Source organism: Athene noctua, chromosome 3 (genome assembly GCF_965140245.1).
Source record: "Athene noctua chromosome 3, bAthNoc1.hap1.1, whole genome shotgun sequence".
Lineage (NCBI taxonomy): Eukaryota > Metazoa > Chordata > Aves > Strigiformes > Strigidae > Athene > Athene noctua.
In genome coordinates this window covers 53,117,094-53,123,744 of record NC_134039.1, presented here as the reverse complement: position 1 = coordinate 53,123,744, position 6,651 = coordinate 53,117,094, and the positions used below count along the sequence as shown (strand labels likewise).

At 36.8% G+C, this 6,651-nt stretch overlaps 1 long non-coding RNA gene across 1 annotated transcript; it reads left to right on the top strand.

The window, feature by feature from the left end:
- The first annotated feature begins 1,653 nt into the window (after positions 1 to 1,653).
- On the top strand, positions 1,654 to 6,489 carry LOC141959273 (uncharacterized). The gene is made up of 4 exons (XR_012633420.1): positions 1,654 to 1,696; positions 2,627 to 2,767; positions 4,795 to 4,915; positions 5,986 to 6,489. It is a non-coding gene; the product is annotated as an uncharacterized LOC141959273 (long non-coding RNA).
- The last annotated feature ends 162 nt before the right edge of the window (positions 6,490 to 6,651 follow it).

Sequence of the window (6,651 nt, the reverse complement as noted above, 5' to 3'; positions counted from 1 at the left end):
TCTCCTCTCCTCTCCTCTCCTCTCCTCTCCTCTCCTCTCCTCTCCTCTCCTCTCCTCTCCTCTCCTCTCCTCTCCTCTCCTCTCCTCTCCTCTCCTCTCCTCTCCTCTCCTCTCCTCTCCTCTCCTCTCCTCTCCTCTCCTCTCCCTCTCCTCTCCTCTCCTCTCCTCTCCTCTCCTCTCCTCTCCTCTCCTCTCCTCTCCTCTCCTCTCCTCTCCTCTCCTCTCCTCTCCTCTCCTCTCCTCTCCTCTCCTCTCCTCTCCTCTCCTCTCCTCTCCTCTCCTCTCCTCTCCTCTCCTCTCCTCTCCTCTCCTCTCCTCTCCTCTCCTCTCCTCTCCTCTCCTCTCCTCTCCTCTCCTCTCCTCTCCTCTCCTCCACAATGAAGGAAAGCTTTGCTTCAGCTCCTGTAAAGGAGATGAAACGTTAAAGCCAAAAAGCCTGAAGCCTCCTTAAGCAGGGTAAACATGTTGCTGGAATCAAGGAGACCTGAAAATCCTGAAGGCTATACTCATGCCCTCCACATTCATTTTCATGAATGTTTATCAGATCTGGGGTTGGGTGTGATTTCAACCTTGGAAGATAAACCTGTAAAAACCTTGGAAGCCACAGGCCTCTAAAGAGTGTGTGCATCAGCCATACCATAAAGTATTAAAAGTTAAGTAAGAAAACCTGCATCTCCCTCTCTGTTGGCCTAACTGTGCAAAACCTCATTGATGTTAATGTGTTAATTTGCCTTAGGAGAGAAGCTGTCCCCCGTCTATGACTTTTTTCACACTGCAGTTTAAGGATTTGGCAGTTGGAAATCTTAGACAGTGGTAAACGGAAGTTAATCTCTTATCGCCAATGAAATCAGAATAAAATGCAGATTCCCCAGCTGAAGCCAGCGGCTTGTCTTTGGCTTTTATTAGTTTGTACTAGTCATTATAATTTCCATTACTTCCTCAAGGAAATTTTACAGTGAAAGACAGCTTTTAAAATGTCAATCACATCTTGGTGTTCCTAGAAATGTCCTCAGAGGCAAGAGTGGCAAAGAGGCAGAGAAAAGATGAAGATGCGCAAGGTTGAGTTTGAAATTATAGCTTGGCCTCTATTGACAATAGACAATGAATTTTGCAAATTCAGAATTATATGGGAAAATATCACAGAGAAGGGCATTTTTCCTAGGACTCTTATGCCTGAATATTGTCCTGTCTGACTTCGTGTATGGCAGATCAGAGAGTGAAGGATTATAGCTGCTCCTATTCCAAAGCCCTTGCAAGGCAAGGAGGAGACTACAGAGGTTAAGAAACCCAACGTAAGGAAGAGTAAATAAACGTTGTTCAAATTCTGCATACAAAATGTTAAGGGAAGATTTTCAAGGTCCTTAGCAGATGTTGGTTGAGGCAAAGCTTACTGAAGGACTGCATGCACCTAAATCACTTCAGAAGACCTTCCTGAGAAAAACAGTTTTGAACAGTATGCACATTTTCTTTTTTTTGAAGATAGAGATTAACCTGATGTTAACTCCTCCTTCGAGCCACTTCAATTTTACAGTTATAAACTGTGTAATATTATTGAATATGTTTTCCATCCCTAAATTCTATATGACATGATATTTTAATGTAATTAAACTTTGTGTATTTCCTTTTTTATTGTCCATGTGGGACAGGTAATCAGACAGACAGGGAGAAGGTGACCCAAGTTGGACTGACAGGACAGGTGAGAAATTTCTGGTTTTATCTAAATGAGGTATGATGCACTGATGATGTTCTACAAATTTTTCTACAATAAACCAGCAGCTCTCATCCTGTTTTTTTCTCAGAATTTGCTTTATCACTGTTCTAAACTGGACACAGAATCAGTAGGTTGGTTTATGTTTGCTTCATGACAGGTCTTCTTTTGCCTACATAGGTTTTTAATTTTTTTCTGCTGCCCCATAAGTTCATGAACTTGTCTATTTAAAGACTCTCACTGGAATGTCGAGAAACTTGATTGTTTTCTTTGGGGAACTGTAGTGAAATGAGAGCCTGGGCTGCTTTCTAACACACAGCTTAACCATCAGGTTTTGCTCTGTAAATGACAATTTACTCTTGGAAGAAGACCTACTGACTTTGCATTCCAGCAAGCCAATATGAGCAAGAAATTAGTCACTTCATTCTCTGCAAGAATTATTTAGGACTGCAGAATGGTTTTTGCATTTGTGTTTCTATTCTGTTCTCACTATCCCTTTAAAATACATATTTTTGTGAGGCATAATTTATCTTCTGGAGCTAGGGAATATCCAAATATCATGAAATGTTCTGATAGCAGAAAAAGATCTTTTTTTTTTTTTTTTACCTAAGTACTTGTAAAACTAAGTGGGTTTTTTTTTTTGTTTTTTTTTTTTTTTTTTTTTTTTTTTATTAGAGCGGTTCAAAAGATCTGAAACTGAAAATACATATCTGGAAAGAATAAGCTGAATTTCAGAAATAAAACTTTCTGTAAACTTTTAATAAAGTTTTTTGTTTTATTTTTTTGATAAATAAGTCTTAAATATTTTGAACCAGAGCAGATTTTTTAATCTGCTGCATTTCAAGAGTTTCAAAAGTACAAGCAAATTTTTGGCTACTTCTTAATTAAGACTAAGTCTGATGTTTTGTTTTGTCTTAGTTGAAAGTTTGGTGTCCCTGATAATGCAACATTGCCAGCCTAATTTGCACAGTTATGACAGCTTCCAGATGAAGAATATCGACATTCATAAATCGTTTTAAATTAGGAAACCAAATCAGCTGTCTCTCATGGCTATTTAAGGTAGGGTGGGATATATTGTCATATTACATTTCATACTTAAATTTTGCATTGAGTCAAATTTCTAATTGTGAAAAAAAAGTATATAAGAAACAAGAATCAAACTTCTTATAAGTCATGGAGTTTGCAAGGAAGGAGAAATTAGTAAGATATTCACTTAAGAGATCTTCTGCAAACATGAATAATCATTAATTAATGATTACTTTAAAATTAATTTGTTAATACAGATGATACATGGAGAATGTAAAGCAGAACACTGTCTTGTTGATAGGAAGTGAGGAGTGGAGCAGAAGTTACCCAACACAAAGTGAAGACAATTTGCACTGTGATTTTCTGACTCAGTCTATTATTTTCTCTCTGTCCTGTTGTGCTGGTACTCTGGATTTTCTTTGTTCTTTTTGGTGGACATGACTTGTGACAGCAGTATTGCTTTCCAGCTTTAATCTTCCCAACAATAAAAAGAAAAATAGGGTCCTTTTTCTTTGGAGGTGTCATTAGACTATGCCCTTTTCAGAACTAGAGACTATCTATAGTATTTGCAAATCTTTCTAAAAAGTGCTTAATTTTTTCTATTCTTAGTTCTGATAATCCAATACTTTTAGTTTCCTCACTAATTAAAATCACAAATACAAAGTACAAGATTTCTTTTAGCATGGCCACAGGAAAGATTCTGGCAAGTCAAAGGAAGCAGCTGTTGAACCACATGTAGTCAATGAGCTGACCTTCTTTTGGTTCTACACACCCAACAAAACCTTAAGAGATTTTATGTGCAATTCTTCAGAGCATGTCTATAATTTGTTCTAAGCTAACATTTGACTCACTGACTGAAGTATTTTCTTTCTCTTGACTGATGTTGATGTGCACCAAAAAAATTGAGCCATAATATTTTGCCAAAGAATTATTTACCTTGAATCATGCCACTGTAAATTTTGCTTCAGGGCATCTGTAAGACTTTTTAATATCATAATGCTGTGATATCATGACTCTCCAACTCTTTGCTTTTGTGAAATGAGACAGCAGAATTGCTCACTAGCCTGGATTATTACCCAAGACAGTCACAGGTTTTTAGGTCAAAAGTGCAAAACTCTGAGGTCAAACAGCTATTCTAACAATCCATTTGGTACCAGCTGTGAAAATTTTCTTGATTTTGATTTTCTCCTGATCAATTCAGAGAAAAAAAAAAAAAAAAAAGCAGAAATAAAATTGTAGGACACTTTTGGAATTATAGATGCAAACTGAACACTTTCAAAATTTCCCTATCTATCCAAACAAATATTCTAAACATCTTGTGAGACTGATCAGGTGCAGCAGGAGTGAAGACGCCTTATAAACGAAAATTAAAAACTCTTTCAAGAATAGTTAGTAAAAGGAGTGAAATTTTACATAGATTTTGTCAAATACCAAAATTTCTTTACTAGCAAAAATGACAGCATGATGTATCTTTTTTTCTAATAATTGGGTGTAAAAATTAAATTAAGCAATCTGAAAGACAAAAACAGAGAACTAAACGTTTGCCTCTGGATTAATTTCTCAGCTAAGGTTGGGCACTTAATCAGTAAATTCAAGACATCCTGCAAAAAGCACTGAGTGAGAGGTAAAAGGCAGAAGTACACTTTGTTCTTGAGAGCTCACTGGAAAGTTTAGTGTTAAGATACATGTCTGTTTGGGCACAAGTCCTGGGAATAAAACAGACAAGAGTTGTGTTCATAGGCTTGGGGCAACAATAAGGTCAACCTTAACTACAAATATAGATATAGCCCAGATGATTAAAATGAACATGTTGAAACATTTGTAAAAGTACAGTAACAACACCTAATCTCCCCAGATCTTTCAGTCCAAGAAGAGGCTTACAATGAAATCACTACAGATACACAGACACTTGTTTTCTTGTCTTTGAAATTTCTAAGGGTCATTTGTAGGTAATGAATATGATCCTTTCTTATGTTTCGGACCTGAAATATATTTTTTTTCTTTTAATTTAGACCATGCAATTTTAAATAATGTGTTTTCCCTAATTCTGTGCTTTTTAGACAAATCCTTTGGTGTCTTCAACATCCTTACTCAAAATAAATGCCATCCAGGTGAAGATCTTGCTTTGTGTCTGTGGACTTCATTTTGAGCTGGAACTCTGAAGCAATGTTTAAAGGATAGGTATGACACAACTGAAAAACATCTGTAAAACCAGAAATGAATTGACAGTCTTGTTGATACATGATGAGATCCAGCCTAATGACTTAGTTTCACACTAGAATTTTCCATGCATGGCCAGTTTTAGAAACCTTAGCTAACACAGAAGTTCATTCTTGAAGTCTCACTGAAATAGGTATGGTTACTTAAGACTGTTCAGTGTGAATAAAGGTATCAGAGTTTAAGCTCTGAGTTTGGAAAATGGGGGTGTGGAAGGATAAAATATATCTGTTGGAAAGAACTGTATTTGGTTCAGGAAGGGTGGTTAAAGTAAGAAGGCTTAGGAAGGGCTTTGTCTCTTAACTAAATTTAGGGTTTTCAAGAGCAGGGTTACTAAGGAAAATATAGCTGGAGTGCCCCTTCCTCTGCATTATTTTTGGCAGTAAAACTTACGTGTTAGTAGATTTAGGTAATTTAGCCATGAAAATTAGCTTTCCCATTCAAATTTGAAGAATAAGTAATTTCCATCAATTACTTTCAACAGCAATTCTTCCACTTCCCTTCCAAGTACATTTTTTTCTACTGGTGTGCCAAAGGGACAAGTAAGAAAAAAAAAAAGTCTGAATATTGTAAGAAAGCATGACTAGCATGAGCTAAGAATTAGCATTTGAATTTTATTCTTGCTCACATGCTTGTCGAGAGTGAGGAGAGTAGATAATCATTATGGTTAAGCATTTTATACGTCATTCTAATCCAGATATTCCTCAAATCCAAGTAATAAGTCGGTCTATATATGCTTGCCTACTCTCTTATTTGAGCCTGATTAGGATGTAAGATGACTCAGGAATGATACTGGTTTCAGAGAATTCATATGATTTAAATACAAAGAGGTAGAATTTCATAAAGTTGGGCAAGAAAGGTGTTTCTGCACTGGTTGTAATTAAAACATGATGTATGAGTTCATATAGCTATATGCTGTACCCTGAACAAGTTGACTTGTACCCTTAATTTTACTGGAAGCATCATCACACATTTTGAGGAGGAAATGGATGCGGAAGCTGACTGAGAGCAACTGCTCTGTTGTGTTCCTTCAGGTACTTCTGAATCAATGAAAAGAGACCATCTTGGACCTGCCTTGTTCTCTCTCTGGTTCCCCATTTGAAGGAGGGTAAGGTTGAGGACCACACAAGAGATTAGTACCCATAAACCTTTGCACTGATCACCACAATGCCAGAGTACTTGGCGTTGCTAGGAGAAGTAGAACAATGTGCTAACAAAGTTTGTTCATTGGTGGTTCTAGCCTGCTGGATCTTTGGTCTAAGTTATAGAAACAATCATCTCCACTGTCTTAATTCCCTCATAGCCTTAACATCTCATTATTAGTGTTAACCAGTCCCTTTGTGTTGGAGCACAAGCCCCTGAATAACAGTTCTTACACCTGATATGTGCAATATTATTTTTTGCAGTAAAAAATCTGTGCTGAATTTCAAGCCTAAAATCTTTTCACTCTGCACAGCTTTGAGTTCCCCATGTGTAAAACTACAGACTTTGTGTCAATAAAAAAATAAAAAAAATAAAAAAGTGATGATTTTCTGAAACATCCTTCCTACCTTTCTTGTTCTGTGCATGGTCATTAGTTTATCCAGAGGAGCTGAAATTATATCATCCAGAAAATTTATCTTTAAGTCTTAATTATTTTAAGTAGCCACCTTTGCAGGTGAGTTTTCAAGTTCCTGGCTTTTTGCTCAGCACCTGGAAGC